General features: G+C 51.3%; 1 long non-coding RNA gene across 1 annotated transcript; it reads left to right on the top strand.

Annotated features, from left to right (window-relative positions):
* Positions 1 to 326: 326 nt before the first annotated feature.
* LOC142907373 (uncharacterized) lies at positions 327 to 25076 on the top strand. The gene is made up of 4 exons (XR_012930989.1): positions 327 to 446; positions 9628 to 9693; positions 16258 to 16645; positions 24967 to 25076. It is a non-coding gene; the product is annotated as an uncharacterized LOC142907373 (long non-coding RNA).

Raw genomic sequence — 25076 nt, 5'->3', positions numbered from 1 at the left:
TTCCGGAAGACGTAGTCATCTTCCGGAAGAGGAAGATGTCTACCGTAAATCCCTTACCTTGTCTTCCAGAAGACGTAGTCATCTTCCGGAAGGGGAAGTTGTCTTCCGGGCAAGCCAAAATTGTTCTTCCGGAAGACAATAACGAGATCTGCCTGATGGAACCACGTGGTGCCAAACTGTACGCGGCTGAATCGAATCGATGACTGAACCACATCAAGGCAAATCGATTCCTTGAGAAATATTAAAGCGTGGGAATCGATTTCTCGCGATTCTTCCGACGACGATTCTCCCCAGCCCCCACCGGAATATGTAGGGGAATCGATTGCTAACTTTTGCGTACTTCGATTGGAGAATCGATTCCACGAGGTCCATCGAACAGCGGGTGACTGCACGTGGGAGGGCGACTCGAGATTGGTGGAGCGGTGGGACAGTGGTTAGCGCAGTGGGTGCGTGAGTGGGTGGGTGGGTGAGTGGGTGGGTGGGTAGGTGAATGAGTGAGTGGGTGGGTGGGTGAGTGAGTGAGTGGGTGGGTGAGTGGGTGAGTGGGTGGGTGGGTGGGTGAGTGAGTGGGTGAGTGGGTGAGTGGGTGGGTGAGTGGGTGGGTGAGTGAGTGAGTGGGTGAGTGGGTGAGTGAGTGAGTGGGTGAGTGAGTGAGTGGGTGAGTGAGTAGGTGAGTGGGTGAGTGGGTGGGTTGGTGGGTGGGTGGGTTGTGGGTGGGTAAGTGAGTGGGTGAGTGAGTGAGTGGGTGGGTGAGTGAGTGAGTGGGTGAGTGGGTGGGTGAGTGAGTGGGTGGATGAGTGAGTGAGTGGGTGAGTGAGTGAGTGGGTGAGTGAGTGGGTGAATGAGTGAGTGAGTGGGTGAGTGGGTGGGTGGGTGAGTGGGTGGGTGGGTGGGTGAGTGGGTGGGTTGGTGGGTGGGTGGGTTGTGGGTGGGTAAGTGAGTGGGTGAGTGGGTGGGTGAGTGAGTGAGTGGGTGGGTGAGTGGGTCAGTGAGTGGGTGGGTTGGTGGGTGGGTTGGTGGGTGGGTTGGTGAGTGGGTTGGTGGGTGGGTTGGTTGGTGGGTGGATTGGTGGGTGAGTGGGTCAGTGGGTGGGTGAGTGGGTGAGTTGGTGGGAGGATCAGTGGGTGAATGGATGGATTGGTGGGTGGGTTGGTGGGTGGGTGAGTGAGTGGGTTGGTGGGTGAGTGAGTGAGTGGGTTGGTTGGTGGGTGGGTGGGTTGGTTGGTTAGTGGGTGGGTCAGTGGGTGGGTGAGTAGGTGTGTGGGTGGGTTTGTGGGTGGGTTGGTTGGTGGGTGGGTTGGTTGGTGGGTGGGTGGGTTGGTTGATGGGTGGGTTGGTGGGTGGGTCAGTGGGTGGGTGGGTGAGTTGGTGGGTTGGTGGGTGGGTTGGTTGGTTGGTGGGTGGGTGGGTTGGTGGGTTGGTGGGTGGATCAGTGGGTGGGTGAATGAGTGGGTGAGTTGGTGGGTGGGTGGGTTGGTGGGAGGGTGAGTGGGTGGGTGAGTTGGTGGGTGGGTGGGTTGTTGGGTGGGTTGGTGGGTGGGTGGATTGGTGGGTGAGTGGGTGAGTGAGTGGGTTGGTGGGTGAGTGGGTGAGTGGGTGGGTGAGTGGGTGAGTGGGTGGGTGAGTGGGTGGGTGAGTGAGTGGGTGAGTGAGTGGGTGGGTGAGTGGGTGGGTGAGTGGGTGAGTGAGTGAGTGGGTGAGTGGGTGGGTGGGTGGGTGAGTGGGTGGGTGGGTGGGTTGGTTGGTGGGTGGATTGGTGGGTGAGTGGGTTAGTGGGTGGGTGAGTGGGTGAGTTGGTGGGTGGATCAGTGGGTGAGTGGATGGATTGGTGGGTGGGTGAGTGAGTGGGTTGGTGGGTGAGTGAGTGAGTGGGTTGGTTGGTGGGTGGGTCAGTGGGTGGGTGGGTTGGTTGGTTAGTGGGTGGGTGAGTGGGTGGGTGAGTAGGTGTGTGGGTGGGTTTGTGGGTGGGTTGGTTGGTGGGTGGGTAGGTTGGTTGGTGGCTGGGTTGGTTGGTGGGTGGGTGGGTGGGTTGGTTGATGGGTGGGTTGGTGGGTGGATCAGTGGGTGGGTAAGTTGGTGGGTGGGTGGGTGGGTTGGTTGGTGGGTGGGTGGGTTGGTTGGTGGGTTGGTGGGTGGGTCAGTGGGTGGGTGGATGAGTGGGTGAGTTGGTGGGTGGGTGGGTGGGTTGGTGGGAGGGTGAGTGGGTGGGTTAGTTGGTGGGTGGGTTGGTGGTTGGGTGGATTGGTGGGTGAGTGAGTTAGTGAGTGAGTGGGTTGGTGGGTGGGTGAGTGAGTCAGTGGGTCGGTTGGTTGGTGGGTGGATGGGTTGGTGGGTGGGTGGGTTGGTGGGTAGGTGAGTGGGTGGGTTGGTTGGTGGGTGAGTGGGTTGGTGGGTGGGTTGGTTGGTGAGTAGGTGGGTTGGTGGATGGGTGGGTGAGTGGGTGGGTTGGTGGTTGAGTGAGTAGGTGGGTGGGTTGGTTGATGAGTGGGTGGGTTGGTGGGTGGGTGAGTGGGTGGGTTGGTTGGTGGGTGGGTGGGTTGGTGGGTAGGTGAGTGGGTGGGTTGGTTGGTGGGTGAGTGGGTTGGTGGGTTGGTGGGTTGGTTGGTGAGTAGGTGGGTTGGTGGATGGGTGGGTGAGTGGGTGGGTTGGTGGTTGAGTGAGTAGGTGGGTGGGTTGGTTGATGAGTGGGTGGGTTGGTGGGTGGGTGGGTGAGTGGGTGGGTTGGTTGGTGGGTTGGTGGGTGACTGAGTGGGTGAGTGGGTGAGTTGGTTTGTGGGTGAGTGGGTTGGTTGGTTGGTGGGTGGGTTTGTGGGTGGGTGAGTGAGTATGGTGTGTCTGGGTGTGTCTGAGTGAGTGAGTATGGTGAGTTGAGTGAGTGTGTCTGTGTATGTCTGTGTGTGTCTGTGTGAGTGAGTGTGTGTGTGTCTGTGTGAGTTAGTATGATGTGTCTGTGTGTGTCTGTGTGTGTCTGTGTGAGTGAGTATGGTGTGTCTGTGTGTGTCTGTGTGTGTCTGTGTGTGAGTATGATGTTTGTGAGTGAGTGAGTATGATGTGTCTGAGTGTGTCTGTGTGAGAGAGTATGGTGTGTCTGTGTGTGTCTGGGTGTGTCTGTGTGTGTCTGTGAGTGAGTGTGATGTGTCTGTGTGTGTCTGTGTGTGTCTGGGTGTGTGTCTGTGTGTGTCTGGATGTGTCTGTGTGAGTGAGTATGGTGTGTCTGTGTGAGTGAGTGTGTGTGTCTGAGTGAGTGAGTATGGTGTCTCTGTGAGTGAGTATGATGTGTCTGTGTGTGTCTGTGTGTGAGTTAGTATGATGTGTCTGTCTGTGTGTGTGAGTATGATGTGTCTGGGTGTGTGTCTGTGTGAGTAAGTATAATGTGTCTGTGTGTGTCTGTGTGTGTGAGTATGATGTGTCTGTGTGTGTCTGTGTGTGTCTGTGTGAGTTAGTGAGTTAGTATGATGTGTCTGTGTGAGTTAGTATGATGTGTCTGTGTGTGTGAGTGAGTATGATGTGTCTGTGTGAGTTAGTGTGATGTGTCTGTGTGAGTTAGTATGATGTGTCTGTGTGAGTTAGTATGATGCTTCTGTGTGTGTGTCTGTGAGTTAGTATGATGTGTCTGTGTGTGTATGTGTGTGTCTGTGTGTGTGTCTGTGTGTGTCTGTGTGTGTCTGTGTGAGTTAGTGAGTTAGTATGATGTGTCTGTGTGAGTGAGTATGATGTGTCTGTGTGTGTCTGTGTGTCTGTGTGTGTCTGTGTGTGTCTGTGTGAGTTAGTATCATGTGTCTGTGTGAGTTAGTATGATGTGTCTGTGTGTGTCTGTGTGTGTCTGTGTGAGTTAGTGAGTTAGTATGATGTCTGTGTGAGTGAGTATGATGTGTCTGTGTGTGTCTGTGTGAGTTAGTATGATGTGTCTGTGTGAGTTAGTATGATGTGTCTGTGTGAGTTAGTATGATGTGTCTGTGTGTGTCTGTGTGAGTTAGTATGATGTGTCTGTGTGTGTGTCTGTGAGTTAGTATGATGTGTCTGTGTGTGTCTCTGTGTGTCTGTGAGTGAGTATGATGTGTCTGTGTGTGTGTGAGTGAGTATGATGTGTCTGTGTGAATGAGTATGATGTGTCTGTGTGTGTCTGTGTGAGTTAGTATGATGTGTCTGTGTGTGTGTCTGTGAGTTAGTATGATGTGTCTGTGTGTGTCTGTGTGAGTTAGTATGATGTGTCTGTGTGAGTTAGTATGATGTGTCTGTGTGAGTTAGTATGATGTGTCTGTGTGTGTCTGTGTGAGTTAGTATGATGTGTCTGTGTGTGTGTCTGTGAGTTAGTATGATGTGTCTGTGTGTGTCTGTGTGTGTCTGTGTGTCTGTGTGTGTCTGTGTGTGTGTGTCTGTGTGTGTCTGTGTGTGTCTGTGTGAGTTAGTGAGTTAGTATGATGTGTCTGTGTGAGTGAGTATGATGTGTCTGTGTGAGTTAGTATGCTGTGTCTGTGTGTGTCTCTGTGTGTCTGTGAGTGAGTATGATGTGTGTGTGTGAGTGAGTATGATGTGTCTGTGTGAATGAGTATGATGTGTCTGTGTGTGTCTGTGTGAGTTAGTATGATGTGTCTGTGTGTGTGTCTGTGAGTTAGTATGATGTGTCTGTGTGTGTCTGTGTGTGTCTGTGTGTGTCTGTGTGTGTGTGTGTCTGTGTGTGTCTGTGTGTGTCTGTGTGAGTTAGTGAGTTAGTATGATGTGTCTGTGTGAGTGAGTATGATGTGTCTGTGTGAGTTAGTATGCTGTGTCTGTGTGTGTCTCTGTGTGTCTGTGAGTGAGTATGATGTGTCTGTGTGTGTGTGAGTGAGTATGATGTGTCTGTGTGAATGAGTATGATGTGTCTGTGTGTGTCTGTTTGTGTGTGTCTGTGTGAGTGAGTATGATGTGTCTGTGTGAGTTAGTATGCTGTGTCTGTGTGAGTGAGTATGATGTGTCTGTGTGTGTCTGTGTGTGTGTGTCTGTGTGAGTTAGTATGATGTGTCTGTGTGAGTGAGTATGATGTGTCTGTGTGAGTTAGTATGCTGTGTCTGTGTGTGTCTGTGTGAGTTAGTGAGTTAGTATGATGTGTCTGTGTGAGTTAGTATGATGTGTCTGTGTGTGTCTGTGTGAGTTAGTGAGTTAGTATGATGTGTCTGTGTGAGTGAGTGTGTGTCTGTGTGAGTGAGTATGATGTGTCTGTGTGAGTGAGTATGATGTGTCTGTGTGTGTCTGTGTGAGTTAGTGAGTTAGTATGATGTCTGTGAGTTAGTATGATGTGTCTGTGTGTGTCTGTGTGTGTCTGTGTGAGTTAGTGAGTTAGTATGATGTGTCTGTGTGTGTTAGTATGATGTGTCTGTGTGAGTTAGTATGATGTATCTGTGTGAGTGAGTATGATGTGTCTGTGTGAGTGAGTATGATGTGTCTGTGTGAGTTAGTATGATGTCTGTGTGAGTTAGTATGATGTGTCTGTGTGAGTTAGTATGATGTGTCTGTGTGTGTCTGTGTGAGTGAGTATGATGTGTCTGTGTGAGTTAGTATGATGTGTCTGTGTGTGTCTGTGTGAGTTAGTGAGTTAGTATGATGTGTCTGTGTGAGTGAGTGTGTGTCTGTGTGAGTGAGTATGATGTGTCTGTGTGAGTGAGTATGATGTGTCTGTGTGTGTCTGTGTGAGTTAGTGAGTTAGTATGATGTCTGTGAGTTAGTATGATGTGTCTGTGTGTGTCTGTGTGTGTCTGTGTGAGTTAGTATGATGTGTCTGTGTGTGTTAGTATGATGTGTCTGTGTGAGTTAGTATGATGTGTCTGTGTGTGTCTGTGTGAGTTAGTGAGTTAGTATGATGTGTCTGTGTGTGTTAGTATGATGTGTCTGTGTGAGTTAGTATGATGTATCTGTGTGAGTGAGTATGATGTGTCTGTGTGAGTGAGTATGATGTGTCTGTGTGAGTTAGTATGATGTGTCTGTGTGATTGAGTATGCTGTGTCTGTGTGAGTTAGTATGATGTCTGTGTGAGTTAGTGAGTTAGTATGATGTCTGTGTGAGTTAGTGAGTTAGTATGATGTCTGTGTGAGTTAGTGAGTTAGTATGATGTCTGTGTGAGTGAGTATGATGTGTCTGTGTGTGTCTGTGTGTCTGTGTGTATCTGTGTGTGTCTGTGTGTGTCTGTGAGTGAGTATGGTGTGTGAGTATGATGTGTCTGTGTGAGTTAGTATGATGTGTCTGTGTGAGTTAGTATGATGTGTCTGTGTGTGTCTGTGTGAGTGAGTATGATGTGTCTGTGTGAGTGAGTATGATGTGTCTGTGTGAGTGAGTATGATGTGTCTGTGTGAGTTAGTATGATGTGTCTGTGTGAGTGAGTATGCTGTGTCTGTGTGAGTGAGTATGATGTGTCTGTGTGAGTGAGTATGATGTGTCTGTGTGAGTTAGTATGATGTGTCTGTGTGAGTGAGTATGATGTGTCTGTGTGAGTTAGTGAGTTAGTATGTCTGTGTGAGTGAGTATGATGTGTCTGTGTGAGTGAGTATGATGTGTCTGTGTGAGTTAGTATGATGTGTCTGTGTGAGTGAGTATGCTGTGTCTGTGTGAGTTAGTATGATGTGTCTGTGTGAGTTAGTATGATGTGTCTGTGTGAGTGAGTATGATGTGTCTGTGTGAGTTAGTGAGTTAGTATGATGTGTCTGTGTGAGTTAGTATGATGTGCCTGTGTGAGTGAGTATGATGTGTCTGTGTGAGTTAGTGAGTTAGTATGTGTCTGTGTGAGTGAGTATGATGTGTCTGTGTGAGTGAGTATGATGTGTCTGTGTGAGTGAGTATGCTGTGTCTGTGTGAGTGAGTATGATGTGTCTGTGTGAGTTAGTATGATGTGTCTGTGTGAGTGAGTATGATGTGTCTGTGTGAGTTAGTGAGTTAGTATGTGTCTGTGTGAGTGAGTATGATGTGTCTGTGTGAGTGAGTATGATGTGTCTGTGTGAGTTAGTATGATGTGTCTGTGTGAGTGAGTATGCTGTGTCTGTGTGAGTTAGTATGATGTGTCTGTGTGAGTTAGTATGATGTGTCTGTGTGAGTGAGTATGATGTGTCTGTGTGAGTTAGTGAGTTAGTATGATGTGTCTGTGTGAGTTAGTATGATGTGTCTGTGTGTGTCTGTGTGAGTTAGTATGATGTGTCTGTGTGAGTGAGTATGCTGTGTCTGTGTGAGTTAGTATGATGTGTCTGTGTGAGTGAGTATGCTGTGTCTGTGTGAGTGAGTATGATGTGTCTGTGTGAGTGAGTATGATGTGTCTGTGTGAGTGAGTATGATGTGTCTGTGTGAGTGAGTATGATGTGTCTGTGTGAGTGAGTATGATGTGTCTGTGTGAGTTAGTATGATGTGTCTGTGTGAGTGAGTATGCTGTGTCTGTGTGAGTGAGTATGATGTGTCTGTGTGAGTTAGTATGATGTGTCTGTGTGAGTGAGTATGCTGTGTCTGTGTGAGTTAGTATGATGTGTCTGTGTGAGTGAGTATGATGTGTCTGTGTGAGTGAGTATGCTGTGTCTGTGTGAGTGAGTATGATGTGTCTGTGTGTGTCTGTGTGAGTTAGTATGATGTGTCTGTGTGTGTCTGTGTGTGTCTGTGTGTGTCTGTGTGAGTTAGTATGATGTGTCTGTGTGAGTGAGTATGATGTGTCTGTGTGTGTCTGTGTGAGTGAGTATGATGTTTCTGTGTGAGTTAGTGAGTTAGTATGATGTGTCTGTGTGAGTGAGTATGCTGTGTCTGTGTGTGTCTGTGTGTGAGTTAGTATGATGTGTCTGTGTGAGTGAGTATGATGTGTCTGTGTGAGTGAGTATGCTGTGTCTGTGTGAGTTAGTGTGATGTGTCTGTGTGAGTGAGTATGCTGTGTCTGTGTGAGTGAGTATGATGTGTCTGTGTGAGTTAGTATGATGTGTCTGTGTGAGTTAGTATGATGTCTGTGTGAGTTAGTGAGTTAGTATGATGTGTCTGTGAGTGAGTATGATGTGTCTGTGTGAGTTAGTGAGTTAGTATGTGTCTGTGTGAGTGAGTATGCTGTGTCTGTGTGAGTTAGTATGATGTGTCTGTGTGAGTGAGTATGCTGTGTCTGTGTGAGTGAGTATGCTGTGTCTGTGTGAGTGAGTATGCTGTGTCTGTGTGAGTGAGTATGATGTGTCTGTGTGTGTCTGTGTGAGTTAGTATGATGTGTCTGTGTGAGTGAGTATGCTGTGTCTGTGTGAGTTAGTATGATGTGTCTGTGTGAGTGAGTATGATGTGTCTGTGTGAGTTAGTGAGTTAGTATGTGTCTGTGTGAGTGAGTATGATGTGTCTGTGTGAGTGAGTATGCTGTGTCTGTGTGAGTGAGTATGATGTGTCTGTGTGAGTTAGTATGATGTCTGTGTGAGTGAGTATGATGTGTCTGTGTGAGTGAGTATGATGTGTCTGTGTGTGTCTGTGTGAGTTAGTGAGTTAGTATGATGTGTCTGTGTGAGTTAGTATGATGTGTCTGTGTGAGTGAGTATGATGTGTCTGTGTGTGTCTGTTTGTGTGTGTCTGTGTGTGTCTGTGTGTGAGTGAGTATGATGTGTCTGTGTGAGTTAGTATGCTGTGTCTGTGTGAGTTAGTGAGTGAGTATGCTGTGTCTGTGTGTGTCTGTGTGAGTTAGTGAGTGAGTATGATGTGTCTGTGTGTGTCTGTGTATGTCTGTGTGAGTTAGTGAGTTAGTATGATGTGTCTGTGTGTGTCTGTGTATGTCTGTGTGTGTCTGTGTGAGTTAGTGAGTTAGTATGATGTGTCTGTGTGAGTGAGTATGCTGTGTCTGTGTGAGTGAGTATGCTGTGTCTGTGTGAGTGAGTATGCTGTGTCTGTGTGAGTGAGTATGCTGTGTCTGTGTGAGTGAGTATGATGTGTCTGTGTGAGTTAGTATGATGTGTCTGTGTGAGTGAGTATGATGTGTCTGTGTGAGTGAGTATGCTGTGTCTGTGTGAGTGAGTATGATGTGTCTGTGTGAGTGAGTATGCTGTGTCTGTGTGAGTTAGTATGATGTGTCTGTGTGAGTGAGTATGCTGTGTCTGTGTGAGTGAGTATGATGTGTCTGTGTGAGTTAGTATGATGTGTCTGTGTGAGTTAGTATGATGTGTCTGTGAGTGAGTATGCTGTGTCTGTGTGTGTCTGTGTATGTCTGTGTGTGTCTGTGTGAGTTAGTGAGTTAGTATGATGTGTCTGTGTGTGTCTGTGTATGTCTGTGTGTGTCTGTGTGAGTTAGTGAGTTAGTATGATGTGTCTGTGTGAGTGAGTATGCTGTGTCTGTGTGAGTTAGTATGATGTGTCTGTGTGAGTGAGTATGCTGTGTCTGTGTGAGTGAGTATGATGTGTCTGTGTGTGTCTGTGTGTGAGTTAGTATGCTGTGTCTGTGTGAGTGAGTATGATGTGTCTGTGTGTGTCTGTGTGTGAGTTAGTATGCTGTGTCTGTGTGAGTGAGTATGATGTGTCTGTGTGAGTGAGTATGATGTGTCTGTGTGAGTTAGTATGCTGTGTCTGTGTGTGTCTGTGTGAGTTAGTGAGTGAGTATGATGTGTCTGTGTGAGTTAGTATGATGTCTGTGTGAGTTAGTATGATGTCTGTGTCTGTGTGTGTCTTCAGGAATCGTCTCCAGACACCTCGGCAAATGGAAATCATCAAATCTCCAAACGACCCAAAACTCTATCGGTGAGGCGTGGGGTGTGGTGGGGGAGGTGATCTGATAACTACTCAATAACTAACTTATAATAACTAGCACTAACTAGTACTAACTAGCACTAACTACTCAATAGCTAACTTATAATAACTAGTACTAACTAGTACTAACTACTCAATAACTAACTTATAATAACTAGCACTAACTAGTACTAACTAGTACTAACTACTCAATAACTAACTTATAATAACTAGCACTAACTAGTACTAACTAGTACTAACTACTCAATAACTAACTTATAATAACTAGCACTAACTAGTACTAACTAGTACTAACTACTCAATAACTAACTTATCATAATTACCACTAACTAGTGCTAACTAGTACTAACTACTCAATAACTAACTTATAATAACTAGCACTAACTAGTACTAACTAGTACTAACTACTCAATAACTAACTTATAATAACTAGCACTAACTAGTACTAACTAGTACTAACTACTCAATAACTAACTTATAATAACTAGCACTAACTAGTACTAACTAGTACTAACTACTCAATAACTAACTTATAATAACTAGCACTAACTAGTACTAACTGGTACTAACTACTCAATAACTAACTTATAATAACTAGCACTAACTAGTACTAACTAGTACTAACTACTCAATAACTAACTTATAATAACTAGCACTAACTAGTACTAACTAGTACTAACTACTCAATAACTAACTTATAATAACTAGCACTAACTAGTACTAACTGGTACTAACTACTCAATAACTAACTTATAATAACTAGCACTAACTAGTACTAACTAGTACTAACTACTCAATAACTAACTTGTAATAACTAGCACTAACTAGTACTAACTAGTACTAACTACTCAATAACTAACTTATAATAACTAGCACTAACTAGTACTAACTACTCAATAACTAACTTATAATAACTAGCACTAACTAGTACTAACTAGTACTAACTACTCAATAACTAACTTATAATAACTACCATTAACTAGTACTAACTAGTACTAACTACTCAATAACTAACTTATAATAGTTACCACTAACTAGTACTAACTAGTACTAGTAACTAGCACTACTCAATAACTAACTTATAATAACTAGCACTAACTAGTACTAACTAGCACTAACTACTCAATAGCTAACTTATAATAACTAGCACTAACTAGTACTAACTACTCAATAACTAACTTATCATAATTACCACTAACTAGTACTAACTAGTACTAACTACTCAATAACTAACTTATCATAATTACCACTAACTAGTAACTAGTACTAACTACTCAATAACTAACTTATAATAGTTACCACTAACTAGTACTAACTAGTACTAACTACTCAATAACTAACTTATAATAATTACCACTAACTAGTACTAACTACTCAATAACTAACTTATAATAATTACCACTAACTAGTACTAACTAGTACTACTAACTAGCACTACTCAATAACTAACTTATAATAATTACCACTAACTAGTACTAACTAGTACTACTAACTAGCACTACTCAATAACTAACTTATAATAATTACCACTAACTAGTACTAACTACCACTAACCAGCACTAACTACCACCAACTAGTACCACTAACTAGTACTAACAACTCAATAACTAACTTACAATAATTACCACTAACTACTAATAACTACCATTAACTATCACTAACCAGTAATAACTACCACCAACTAGTACCACTAGCTAGTACTTCTAACTAATACTATAAACTCAATAACTAACTTATAATAACTACCACTAAATAGTACTAACTAGTAGTACTAACTACTCAATAACTAACTTATAAAAACTACTAATAACTACCACTAATTACTGTGTGTGTCTGTGTGTGTGTGTCAGGAGATAGTTATTGAATCTTTACCCTCGGGGCTCCTCCAGAAACAACGAAAAGCCACTTCGTGTGGCCACGTGGAATGTTGGAACGCTCACTGCAGAGGAGAGGCTGTCACTCCTCTGTCGGGAGCTGGACCGGTACCGCCTAGATCTCTGTGGCATTCAGGAGGTCCGGTGGACCGGTTCTGGCTCCTGCCACCATGAGGGGTGGACAGTCCTCTACTCGGGGCAGCAGACTGCCAAACAACAGGGTGTGGCTCTTCTTTTGAACAAAAGAATGAAGGGGGCGTGGGAGCGTGGCGGTGAGGTGTGGGAAGCTGTAAGCCCCAGGCTACTTTGGGCTCGCCTTCCCATCGACCGGAGGCGAGGAGTGGTGGTCGTGGTTACTTATGCCCCCACCGAAGACGAACATCCGTGGAGGGATGCAGGCAAAGCCGATGAGTCAGATGCCTTCTATGACCTCCTGTCACAGGTGCTGGCTAAAGTGGCCCCTCGGGATAGTCATCTTGTTGGGTGACTTCAATGCCCGAGTTGGTCATGATGCTGGCACCTTGTCTGGATTGATTGGTATACATGGATCAGATCAGCTCAATAACAACGATAGGAGGCTATTAGATTTTTGTGCAGCCCATGGGCTTGTAATTACCAACACGCTGTTCCGGCACCGGCGCATCCACACAACATCATGGATGCATGCCGGGTCCAAACAAGAACATCTGCTGGACTACATAGTGACGGAACGGCGAATGCGAGCCCATGTCCTTGACACCAGGACCTACCGTGGAGCTGATCTGCCCTCTGACCATCGACTTGTCATCTGTAAGATGCGCCTGCCATTCTTCCACTCCGGTGGTGGGTGTACACCCAGGGCCCCATTCCAATTTAAGGTGCCCTGGTCTCAGCTAGCTGATGAAAGTTGCAAGCCAGAATTTAATCATCGCTTGCGGCTGGGGTTGGCATCGTCCCCCACTCCTGATGTCGAGGGTAAATGAGGCGAGGTTTAGGACTGTGACTCATGCGGCTGCATTGGCTGCTTTGGGTACGCGGTCCATAGTTTCATAGTTTTCATTTATTTGGTATAGCCCTGTGAGCCATTCGGCTCTTGAATCTGGTGCAATCGCAACAAAAACAAAAACATTAACAAGAAAAACATCTTAAAGTGACTTTGTGTGTGTGACTGTGCAAACAGAAAATCCAGGAAGAAACCATCAAAATATTCCTGAAATAGCAGCGTGTACACCAACGCTCTGTGCAAAATTCCCAGTGGGATGCAAGTCAAAATAACAACATCAACCACAAGACAACTAAGATTAAGGCCATCGGTCTTAACTCCGTACTACAATAAACAAAAACATGGCCAAAACAAACAAAAAAACACGTTTTCGAAATCACCAAAATAAAAGCCATAAATGCAAATGTAACAGTGATCATAGGGACTGTGACCGAATTTTTTGCAATAAACTACGTGAATAAATTATAACACCAAAATCTAGAGCCATATTTTTAGGCCACTGAATAGCAGTGGCAGCTAGGGGTGTAACAACTCCTCTAGAGCAGTTTTGAGTGAAGATCTCATAGGTAGTGATTCAAGTTGCAGTTTATTGGCAATAGCATTCCAGACCCTGGGGGAATCAATAGCAAAGGCCCTTCCTCCGGTTTTTGTACGGCAATAGGGGAATGTGTAGCTGGTAAATGAGCGAAGACCTGAGCTCAAATTTGTTCTTTGAAACAGAGAGGAGATCCAGCAGCAGGTAAGTCTGCGGATATTTTTTGTAAGTACATCGTGAATAAATAAGATCATCTGGTGCACAAGCCGTCGAACATTAAGAGACGTTAAGTTTGACCCAATGTAGAGGTCACAGTGGTGAGTCCTATACGGGCAGTTCAATGCAAATCTTAAGGCCGAGTGATAGATGGAATCAAGCTTCTTCAGTACAGTACTTGGGGCTGATTTATAAACGATGTCACAGCAGTCAAGTAGAGGCAGCATGGTAGCTTTTATCAATTCCAAACGGAACATTTGGGGGAAGCATTGCTTGTCCAGACCTCTCCAGAGACCCTGGCTGACAGAGGAGATGTTCAGGATGGTTGAGAAAAAGCGACAGGCCCACTGTCATCGGCTACAGAATCCCACGTCAGAGAATGAGGAGGCTTACCGCAGCCTTCGCTCAGAGGTTCGGAGAGCCGTGAGGCGCTGCAAGGATGGGTGGTGGTCGCGGGTTGCTGAGGAGATGGAGTCTGCCTCAGTGGCCCGCGATCACAAATCCCTGTTTAACGCCATCAAAAAAGTAACCTGCAGCGCCACACCTATTACCATCATTAGGGGAAAGAACGGTGATCCAATCTCCGACCCCCAGGAACAGGTTCGCAGATTTGCTTAGCATTTCTGTGAGGTCCTGGGGGAGGGGAAATCCCTCAGCCAGGAAAACATCGTGGCACAAAGTGGGGATGACCCTGCTGCGGCTGCGGTGCCTCAAATATTGGAAGAAGTCACCCCCTGTGAGTGGCTGGCTGAGGTGCCATCTGTTGAGGAAGTACTGAAGGTGATCCGGAGTCTGAGACCAGGAAAGGCAGCGGGCAGAGATGATCTCCCAAGCGAAATGCTGAGGGAGGGTGACGTTTGTGCACAGACTGCCCTACATGACATCATAACAACAGTCTGGACCGCTGGATGGGTTCCGCAGGACTGGAAGGATGCCCTGGTGGTCCTCCTCTTTAAGAAGGGGGACCGCACAGACTGTAACAACTACAGGGGCATCTCACTCCTCAGTGTGCCGTGAAAGGTCCTGGCAAGGATTATTCAACATCGCCTTGCCAGGCACGCTGAGGAGAGACTTGCGGAGCCCCAATGCGGTTTCAGGAAAGGGCGGTCCTGCACAGATGCCATATTTTCTGTCCGTCTGCTACAGCAGAGGTGTAGGGAATTCCAGCAAGACCTACATCTCTGCTTTATTGACCTGGTCAAGGCCTATGATACCATCAGTAGGCCTTGGCTCTGGGTTGTTCTTCGTGCTTTTGGAGTACCTGACCCTCTGCTCACAATCATTAAGGACCTTCATGATGGTGAGCGGGCCCGGGTAAAACTACGTGGCCGGGATTCAGAGCCATTCCCTGTACACCTTGGGGTGCGACAGGGATGCCCTCTGGCTCCCACATTATTTAACATCTATTTTGACCACGTAGTTTGTGAAGCCTTCAATAGCTGTACCGGGGGAATCTCCATATGGTACAGATATAATGGGAGGCTGATCGATGCCCGGGTGCGGTCAAGGGATGGCTCCCTATTACTCAACCACGTTATGTATGCTGATGATTTGGTAATAGCTGCTCATTCAGAGGAGGAGTTGGAGACGCTGCTGCTGAGACTGGAGCGTGCCACTAAGAGGTGGGGCCTTACCATCAGCCCCACCAAAACTAAGCACCTGCCTGGGTATTTTGTACCATAGGACACTCCATCCCCACAACTCCCAATCGGTGATGGGGCAGTTGTGGAGAGAGTGGAGAGTTTCCCATACCTGGGCAATGTGCTTATGACTGGCTCCAGTTTAACAGCAGAGGTCTCACTCCGAATCAGTCGAGCGGCAATATCTTTTCATCGGTTGCGTAACGCTGTGTGGAAGCTACCTGGTCTGTCGCTCCGCACTAAGCTTCAGGTCTTCTCGGCCACGGTCATTCCCTCCTTTCTCTACGCTTGCGAAACATGGACCCCCCTAATGGAACATCTTCGCCGGTTAGAAACATTTAGGCTGGCCTGCCTACGATCCATCCTGGGTTTAACCAAACTGGATTGTGTGAGGAGCTCACAAATCCTTGAAAGATCTGGGCAAGGTCCCATCGGTGAGCTCCTCTGGCGGGCAAGGCTGCGATGGCTGGGTCATGTAGCCCGCATGCCCAGCCACCGCATGCCGAAACAGCTTTTGTTCGGCCAGATCGAGGGGGCTAAGCAGGCGCGGCACGGGCTAGAGAAGAGATGGAGTGACGTGGTACAGGAGGACGTGGAGCTGAGTGGACTTGCCGATGACCGGTACCAGTGGTGTCAAGATCGGCCTCTGGAGGAGGCTCGTGAAGGATGCTACTGGGCAGTTGGAGGCAGTCGCCCTCCAACAATGACGGAGGGCGGAGGAGCGACGCTCACAACAACGAGCGGAGCGCCGGGTGGCTAAAGCACAGCAGGTTGGCACAGTCGGGGGCACAGGTGGTGCATCAGCCAGTCATCTCAGTCAGTCGACCCGTGGCACCTGCTGGGTCTGCCCCGTGACCTCCTGCCAGCGGGCGTTCGACACTTCACGTGGCCTCAGGGTGCACATGGCCTGGCACCAGCGTCGTGGTGATGTCACCGCCACTTAGTGGCGAATGGCGGTTGTTGTTGTTGTGTGTCACTGTGTGTGTGTCACTGTGTGTGTGTCACTGTGTGTGTCACTGTGTGTGTGTCACTGTGTGTGTCACTGTGTGTGTGTGACATTGTGTGTGTCACTGTGTGTGTCACTGTGTGTGTCACTGTGTGTGTCACTGTGTGTGTGTGACTGTGTGTGTGTCACTGTGTGTGTGTCACTGTGTGTGTGTGTCACTGTGTGTGTGTGTCACTGTGTGTGTGTCACTGTGTGTGTGACTGTGTGTGTGTCACTGTGTGTGTGTCACTGTGTGTCACTGTGTGTGTGTGTCTCTGTGTGTGTGTCACTGTGTGTGTGTGTGTCTCTGTGTGTCTCTCTAGGGTAGTGACTCTCACCAACGGGCTCAAAGCTCTCCTTGTGAGCGATGTTTCCCGTTGTGACGTCCACCGTCAGCGCCAGCCTTCGACCGCATCACAACATCACCACCAACATCACCACCAACACCAACACCACCATCACCACCACGCTGATGGTGGTGGTGATGGCGATGGCGGTGGTGATGGCGATGGCGATGAAGAAGAGTGGACAGACATTGATGATAGCGATGATGACTACGATGGCGATGATGACAGTGACAGTGATGGCGATACCGGCGAAGATGATGATGGCGATGATGATGGTGGTGATGGCGGTGATGATGGCGGTGATGGTGATGATGGCGATGATAGTCCAAAGAGGCGGAAGAAATCTTTCCAGTCGGAGAAATTGGTAAGGGAAAGTCCTCGACACGTCTGGGATCGCAACTTCAGCTGGGGAAAACCTCGCCTCAACCTGCCACGTGTCTCTCTCTCTGTGTGTCTCTCTCCACGTGTCTCTGTGTCTCTCTGTCTCTCTCTGTCTCTCTCTCTCTCTCTGTGTCTCTCTCCACGTGTCTCTCTCTCTGTCTCTCTCTGTGTCTCTCTCTCTGTGTCTCTCTCTCTGTGTCTCTCTGTCTCTCTCTGTGTCTCTCTCTGTGTCTCTCTCTGTGTCTCTCTGTGTCTCTCTCTGTGTCTCTCTCTGTGTCTCTCTCTCTCTGTCTCTCTCTCTCTGTGTCTCTCTCCCCGTGTCTCTCTCTGTCTCTCTCTCTCTCTGTGTCTCTCTGTGTCTCTCTCCCCGTGTCTCTCTCTCTCTCTGTGTCTCTCTCTCCCGTGTCTCTTTCTCTGTGTCTCTCTCCCCGTGTCTCTCTCTGTCTCTCTCTCTCTGTGTCTCTCTGTGTGTCTCTCTGTGTGTCTCTCTCCACGTGTCTCTCTCCACGTGTCTCTCTGTCTCTCTCTGTGTCTCCCTCTCTGTGTGTCTCTCTCCACGTGTCTCTCTCTGTGTCTCTCTCTGTGTCTCTCTCCTTCTCTGTGTCTCACCCGTGTCCCCGTGTCTCTCTCTGTGTCTCTCTCTGTGTCTCTCTCTCTGTGTCTCTCTCTCTGTGTCTCTCTGTGTCTCTCTCCCCGTGTCTCTCTATGTCTCTCTCTGTGTCTCTCTCTCTGTGTCTCTCTCTCTCCCCGTGTCTCTCTATGTCTCTCTCTCTGTCTCTCTCCCCGTGTCTCTCTATGTCTCTCTCTCTGTCTCTCTCTGTGTCTCTCTCTCTGTGTCTCTCTCTGTGTCTCTCTCCACGTGTCTCTCTCTGTGTGTCTCTCTCTCTGTGTGTCTCTCTCTCCACGTGTCTCTCTCTGTGTGTCTCTCTCCGTGTGTCTCTCTCCACGTGTCTCTCTCCACGTGTCTCTGTGTCTCTCTGTCTCTCTCTGTGTCTCTCTCCACGTGTCTCTCTCTGTCTCTCTCTCTGTGTCTCTCTGTGTCTCTCTCCCCGTGTCTCTTTCTCTGTGTCTCTCTCTGTGTCTCTCTGTGTCTCTCTCCCCGTGTCTCTCTCTCTGCGTCTCTCTCTGTGTGTCTCTCTGTGTGTCTATCTCTCTCCCCGTGTCTCTCTCTCTGTGTCTCTCTCCACGTGTCTCTCTCTCCGTGTCTCTCTCTGTGTCTCTCTCTCTCTCTGTGTGTCTCTCTGTGTCTCTCTCTCTGTGTGTCTCTCTCTGTGTGTCTCTCTCTGTGTCTCTCTGTGTCTCTCTCTGTGTCTCTCTCTCTGTGTCTCTCTCCCCGTGTCTCTCTATGTCTCTCTCTGTGTCTCTCTCTCTGTGTGTCTCTCTCTCCCCGTGTCTCTCTATGTCTCTCTCTCTGTCTCTCTCCCCGTGTCTCTCTATGTCTCTGTCTCTCTCTCTGTGTCTCTCTCTCTGTGTCTCTCTCTGTGTCTCTCTCCACGTGTCTCTCTCTGTGTGTCTCTCTCTCTGTGTGTCTCTCTCTCCACGTGTCTCTCTCTCTGTGTCTTTCTGTGTCTCTCTCCCTGTGTCTCTCTCTCTCTGTGTCTCTCTCTCCCGTGTCTCTCTCTCTGTGTCTCTCTCCACGTGTCTCACCCGTGTCCCCGTGTCTCTCTCTCTGTGTCTCTCTCCGTGTGTCTCTCTCTGTCTCTCTCTGTGTCTCTCCACGTGTCTCTCTCTCCGTGTCTCTCTCCCCGTGTCTCTCTCCCTGTGTCTCTCTCTCCGTGTCTCTCTCCCTGTGTCTCTCTCCCTGTGTCTCTCTCTCCGTGTCTCTCTCTCCCCGTGTCTCTCTCACTGTGTCTCTCTCCCTGTGTCTCTCTCACTGTGTCTCTCTCCCCGTGTCTCTCTCTCTCTCTCCCCGTGTCTCTCTCTCACCGTGTCTCTCTCCCCGTGTCTCTCTCTCTCCCTGTGTCTCTCTCTCCGTGTCTCTCTCCCCGTGTCTCTCTCTCTCCCCGTGTCTCTCTCTCCCTGTGTCTCTCTCTCTCCCCGTGTCTCTCTCTCCGTGTCTCTCTCTCCCCGTGTCTCTCTCTCTCCCCGTGTCTCTCTCTCTCCCCGTGTCTCTCTCTCTCTCCCCGTGTCTCTCTCTCTCTCCCCGTGTCTCTCTCTCTCTCCCCGTGTCTCCCTCTCTCTCTCTCCGTGTCTCTCTCTCCCCGTGTCTCTCTCTCCCCGTGTCTCTCTCTCTCACCGTGTCTCTCTCTCCCCGTGTCTCTCTCTCTCCCCGTGTCTCTCTCTCTCCCCGTGTCTCTCCCCGTGTCTCTCTCTCCCCGTGTCTCTCTCTCTCCCCGTGTCTCTCTCTCTCCCCGTGTCTCTCTCTCTCCCCGTGTCTCTCTCTCTCCCCGTGTCTCTCCCCGTGTCTCTCTCTCTCTCCCCGTGTCTCCCTCTCTCTCCGTGTCTCTCTCTCCCCGTGTCTCTCTCTCTCCCCGTGTCTCTCTCTCTCTCACCGTGTCTCTCTCTCCCCGTGTCTCTCTCTCTCCCCGTGTCTCTCTCTCTCCCCGTGTCTCTCTCTCCCCGTGTCTCTCTCTCTCCCCGTGTCTCTCTCTCTCACCGTGTCTCTCTCTCCCCGTGTCTCTCTCTCTCCCCGTGTCTCTCTCTCTCCCCGTGTCTCTCTCTCTCCCCGTGTCTCTCTCTCTCCCCGTGTCTCTCCCCGTGTCTCTGTCTCTCCCCGTGTCTCTCTCTCTCTCCCCGTGTCTCCCTCTCTTTCCGTGTCTCTCTCTCCCCGTGTCTCTCTCTCTCCCCGTGTCTCTCTCTCTCACCGTGTCTCTCTCTCCCCGTGTCTCTCTCTCTCCCCGTGTCTCTCTCTCTCCCCGTGTCTCTCCCCGTGTCTCTCTCTCTCCCCGTGTCTCTCTCTCTCTCCCCGTGTCTCCCTCTCTCTCCGTGTCTCTCTCTCCCCGTGTCTCTCTCTCTCCCCGTGTCTCTCTCTCTCTCCCCGTGTCTCTCTCTCCCCGTGTCTCTCTCTCCCCGTGTCTCTCTCTCTCCCCGTGTCTCTCTCTCTCACCGTGTCTCTCTCTCCCCGTGTCTCTCTCTCTCCCCCCGTGTCTCTCTCTCTCCCCGTGTCTCTCTCTCCCCGTGTCTCTCTCTCTCCCCGTGTCTCTCTCTCTCCCCGTGTCTCTCTCTCTCCCCGTGTCTCTCTCTCTTCCCGTGTCTCTCTCCCCGTGTCTCTCTCTCTCCCCGTGTCTCTCTCTCTCCCCGTGTCTCTCTCTCTTCCCGTGTCTCTCTCTCTCCCCGTGTCTCTCTCTCTCCCCGTGTCTCTCTCTTTCCCCGTGTCTCTCTCTCTCCCCGTGTCTCTCTCTCTCCCCGTGTCTCTCTCTCTCCCCGTGTCTCTCTCTCTCCCCGTGTCTCTCTCTCTCCCCGTGTCTCTCTCTCTCCCCGTGTCTCTCTCTCTCTCCCCGTGTCTCTCTCTCTCCCCGTGTCTCTCTCTCTCCCCGTGTCTCTTTCTCCCCGTGTCTCTCTCTCCCCGTGTCTCTCTCACCGTGTCTCTCTCTCCCCGTGTCTCTCTCTCTCCCCGTGTCTCTCTCTCTCCCCGTGTCTCTCTCTCTCCCCGTGTCTCTTTCTCCCCGTGTCTCTCTCTCCCCGTGTCTCTCTCACCGTGTCTCTCTCTCCCCGTGTCTCTCTCTCTCCCCGTGTCTCTCTCTCTCCCCGTGTCTCTTTCTCCCCGTGTCTCTCTCTCCCCGTGTCTCTCTCACCGTGTCTCTCTCTCCCCGTGTCTCTCTCTCTCCCCGTGTCTCTCTCTCCCCGTGTCTCTTTCTCCCCGTGTCTCTCTCTCCCCGTGTCTCTCTCACCGTGTCTCTCTCTCCCCGTGTCTCTCTCTCTCCCCGTGTCTCTCTCTCTCCCCGTGTCTCTTTCTCCCCGTGTCTCTCTCTCCCCGTGTCTCTCTCACCGTGTCTCTCTCTCCCCGTGTCTCTCTCTCTCCCCGTGTCTCTCTCTCTCCCCGTGTCTCTCTCTCCCCGTGTCTCTCTCTCCCCGTGTCTCTCTCTCTTCCCGTGTCTCTCTCTCTCCCCGTGTCTCTCTCTCTCCCCGTGTCTCTCTCTTTCCCCGTGTCTCTCTCTCTCTCCCCGTGTCTCTCTCCCCATGTCTCTCTCCCCGTGTCTCTCTCTCCCCGTGTCTCTCTCTCTCGCCGTGTCTCTCTCCCCGTGTCTCTCTCTCTCCCCGTGTCTCTCTCTCTCCCCGTGTCTCTCTCTCCCCGTGTCTCTCTCTCTCCCCGTGTCTCTCTCTCTCCCCGTGTCTCTCTCTCTCCCGGTGTCTCTCTCTCTCCCGGTGTCTCTCTCTCTCCCCGTGTCTCTCTCTCTCCCCGTGTCTCTCTCTCTCCCCGTGTCTCTCTCTCCCCGTGTCTCTCTCTCCCCGTGTCTCTCTCTCTCCCGGTGTCTCTCTCTCTCCCGGTGTCTCTCTCTCTCCCGGTGTCTCTCTCTCTCCCGGTGTCTCTCTCTCCCCGTGTCTCTCTCCCCGTGTCTCTCTCCCCGTGTCTCTCTCCCCGTGTCTCTCTCCCCGTGTCTCTCTCCCCGTGTCTCTCTCCCCGTGTCTCTCTCCCCGTGTCTCTCTCTCTCTCCCCGTGTCTCTCTCTCCCCGTGTCTCTCTCTCTCCCCGTGTCTCTCTCTCTCCCCGTGTCTCTCTCTCCCCGTGTCTCCCCGTGTCTCTCTCTCTCCCCGTGTCTCCCCGTGTCTCTCTCTCTCCCCGTGTCTCTCTCCCCGTGTCTCTCCCCGTGTCTCTCTCCCCGTGTCTCTCTCTCTCCCCGTGTCTCTCTCTCTCCCCGTGTCTCTCTCTCCCCGTGTCTCCCCGTGTCTCTCTCTCTCCCCGTGTCTCCCCGTGTCTCTCTCTCTCCCCGTGTTTCTCTCACTGTGTCTCTCTCCCCGTGTCTCTCCGTGTCTCTCTCTCTCCCGGTGTCTCTCTCTCTCTCCCCGTGTCTCCCCGTGTCTCTCTCTCCCCGTGTCTCTCTCCCCGTGTCTCTCTCTCTCCCCGTGTCTCTCTCCCCGTGTCTCTCTCTCTCCCCGTGTCTCTCTCCCCGTGTCTCTCTCTCCCCGTGTCTCTCTCTCTCCCCGTGTCTCTCTCTCCCCGTGTCTCTCTCCCCGTGTCTCTCTCTCTCCCCGTGTCTCTCTCTCTCCCCGTGTCTCTCTCCCCGTGTCTCTCTCTCCCCGTGTCTCTCTCTCTCCCCGTGTCTCTCTCTCTCCCCGTGTCTCTCTCTCCGTGTCTCTCTCTCCCCGTGTCTCTCTCTCTCCCCGTGTCTCTCTCTCTCCCCGTGTCTCTCTCCCCGTGTCTCTCTCTCCCCGTGTCTCTCTCCCCGTGTCTCTCTCTCCCCGTGTCTCTCTCTCCCCGTGTCTCTCCCCGTGTCTCTCTCTCTCCCCGTGTCTCTCTCCCCGTGTCTCTCTCCCCGTGTCTCTCTCCCCGTGTCTCTCTCTCCCCGTGTCTCTCCCCGTGTCTCTCCCCGTGTCTCTCTCCCCGTGTCTCTCCCCGTGTCTCTCTCCCCGTGTCTCTCTCTCTCCCCGTGTCTCTCTCTCCCCGTGTCTCTCTCCCCGTGTCTCTCTCTCTCCCCGTGTCTCTCTCCCCGTGTCTCTCTCTCTCCCCGTGTCTCTCTCCCCGTGTCTCTCTCCCCGTGTCTCTCTCTCTCCCCGTGTCTCTCTCTCCCCGTGTCTCTCTCCCCGTGTCTCTCTCCCCGTGTCTCTCTCTCTCCCCGTGTCTCTCTCCCCGTGTCTCTCTCTCCCCGTGTCTCTCTCTCTCCCCGTGTCTCTCTCCCCGTGTCTCTCTCTCCCCGTGTCTCTCTCACCGTGTCTCTCTCTCCGTGTCTCTCTCTCTCCCCGTGTCTCTCTCTCTCTCTCTCTCCCCGTGTCTCTCTCTCTCTCCCCGTGTCTCTCTCCCCGTGTCTCTCTCTCTCTCCCCGTGTCTCTCTCCCCGTGTCTCTCTCCCCGTGTCTCTCTCCCCATGTCTCTCTCCCCGTGTCTCTCTCCCTGTGTCTCTCCGTGTCTCTCTCTCTCTGTGTCTCTCTCTGTGTCTCTCTGTGTCTCTCTCCGTGTCTCACCCGTGTCTGTCTCTCTCCCCGTGTCTCTCTCTCCCCGTGTCTCTCTCTCTCCCCGTGTCTCTCTCCCCGTGTCTCTCTCTCTCCCCGTGTCTCTCCCCGTGTCTCTCTCTCTCCCCGTGTCTCTCTCCCCGTGTCTCTCTCTCTCCCCGTGTCTCTCTCTCCCCGTGTCTCTCTCTCTCCCCGTGTCTCTCTCTCTCCCCGTGTCTCTCTCCCCGTGTCTCTCTCTCTCCCCGTGTCTCTCTCTCTCCCCGTGTCTCTCTCTCTCACTGTGTCTCTCTTTCCGTGTCTCCCCGTGTCTCTCTCTCTCCCCGTGTCTCTCTCTCTCCCCGTGTCTCTCTCTCTCCCCGTGTCTCTCTCTCTCCCCGTGTCTCTCTCTCTCACTGTGTCTCTCTCCCCGTGTCTCCCCGTCTCTCTCTCTCTCTCCGTGTCTCTCTCTCCCCGTGTCTCTCTCTCTCCCCGTGTCTCTCTCTCTCTCCGTGTCTCTCTCTCCCCGTGTCTCTCTCTCTCCCCGTGTCTCTCTCCCGGTGTCTCTCTCCCCGTGTCTCTCTCTCCCCGTGTCTCTCTCCCGGTGTCTCTCTCCCCGTGTCTCTCTCTCTCCCCGTGTCTCTCTCCCCGTGTCTCCCCGTCTCTCTCTCTCTCTCCGTGTCTCTCTCTCCCCGTGTCTCTCTCTCTCCCCGTGTCTCTCTCTCTCTCCGTGTCTCTCTCTCCCCGTGTCTCTCTCTCTCCCCGTGTCTCTCTCCCGGTGTCTCTCTCCCCGTGTCTCTCTCTCCCCGTGTCTCTCTCCCGGTGTCTCTCTCCCCGTGTCTCTCTCTCTCCCCGTGTCTCTCTCTCTCTCCGTGTCTCTCTCTCTCCCCGTGTCTCTCTCCCCGTGTCTCTCTCTCTCCGTGTCTCTCTCTCTCCCCGTGTCTCTCTCTCCCCGTGTCTCTCTCTCTCCCCGTGTCTCTCTCTCTCTCCGTGTCTCTCTCTCTCCGTGTCTCTCTCTCTCCCCGTGTCTCTCTCCCCGTGTCTCTCTCCCCGTGTCTCTCTCTCCCCGTGTCTCTCTCTCTCCCCGTGTCTCTCTCTCTCCCCGTCTCTCCGTGTCTCTCTCTCCCCGTGTCTCTCTCTCTCCCCGTGTCTCTCTCTCCCCGTGTCTCTCTCCCCGTGTCTCTCTCCCCGTGTCTCTCTCTCCCCGTGTCTCTCTCTCTCCCCGTGTCTCTCTCTCTCCCCGTGTCTCTCTCCCCGTGTCTCTCTCTCTCCCCGTGTCTCTCTCTCTCCCCGTGTCTCTCTCTCTCCCCGTGTCTCTCTCCCCGTGTCTCTCTCCCCGTGTCTCTCTCCCCGTGTCTCTCTCCCCGTGTCTCTCTCCCCGTGTCTCTCTCCCCGTGTCTCTCTCCCGGTGTCTCTCTCCCCGTGTCTCTCTCCCCGTGTCTCTCTCCCCGTGTCTCTCTCCCCGTGTCTCTCTCCCCGTGTCTCTCTCCCCGTGTCTCTCTCCCCGTGTCTCTCTCTCTCCCCGTGTCTCTCTCTCTCCCCGTCTCCCCGTGTCTCTCTTCCCGTGTCTCTCCCCGTGTCTCTCTCCCCGTGTCTCTCTCTCTCCCCGTGTCTCTCTCTCTCACTGTGTCTCTCTCCCCGTGTCTCTCTCTCTCCCCGTGTCTCTCTCCCCGTGTCTCTCTCTCTCCCCGTGTCTCTCTCTCTCACTGTGTCTCTCTCCCCGTGTCTCTCTCTCTCCCCGTGTCTCTCTCCCCGTGTCTCTCTCTCTCCCCGTGTCTCTCTCTCTCCCCGTGTCTCTCTCCCCGTGTCTCTCTCCCCGTGTCTCTCTCCCCGTGTCTCTCTTTCTCCCCGTGTCTCTCTCTCTCCCCGTGTCTCTCCCCGTGTCTCTCTCCCCGTGTCTCTCTCTCTCCCCGTGTCTCTCTCCCCGTGTCTCTCTCTCTCCCCGTGTCTCTCTCTCTCCCCGTGTCTCTCCCCGTGTCTCTCTCCCCGTGTCTCTCTCTCTCCCCGTGTCTCTCTCTCTCACTGTGTCTCTCTCCCCGTGTCTCTCTCTCTCCCCGTGTCTCTCTCCCCGTGTCTCTCTCTCTCCCCGTGTCTCTCTCCCCGTGTCTCTCTCTCTCCCCGTGTCTCTCTCTCTCACTGTGTCTCTCTCCCCGTGTCTCTCTCTCTCCCCGTGTCTCTCTCTCTCCCCGTGTCTCTCTCTCTCACTGTGTCTCTCTCCCCGTGTCTCTCTCTCTCTCCCCGTGTCTCTCTCTCTCCCCGTGTCTCTCTCCCGGTGTCTGCAGGCTGCGGCTGCTCTTTGTGTAGACGTTGGCAGTTTCAGTGATCCGGAAAATCTCCCTGGACTAGCTCACTTCCTGGAACACAGTAAGACACTCACCACTCACTCACCACT

The sequence above is a fragment of the Petromyzon marinus genome, chromosome 78, assembly GCF_048934315.1.
Source record: "Petromyzon marinus isolate PM22_M1 ecotype Great Lakes invasive population chromosome 78, UKy_Petmar_22M1.pri1.0, whole genome shotgun sequence".
NCBI lineage: Eukaryota > Metazoa > Chordata > Hyperoartia > Petromyzontiformes > Petromyzontidae > Petromyzon > Petromyzon marinus.
Note: the sequence above shows the minus strand (reverse complement) of the source record. Positions and strands in the feature narration are given on the sequence as shown.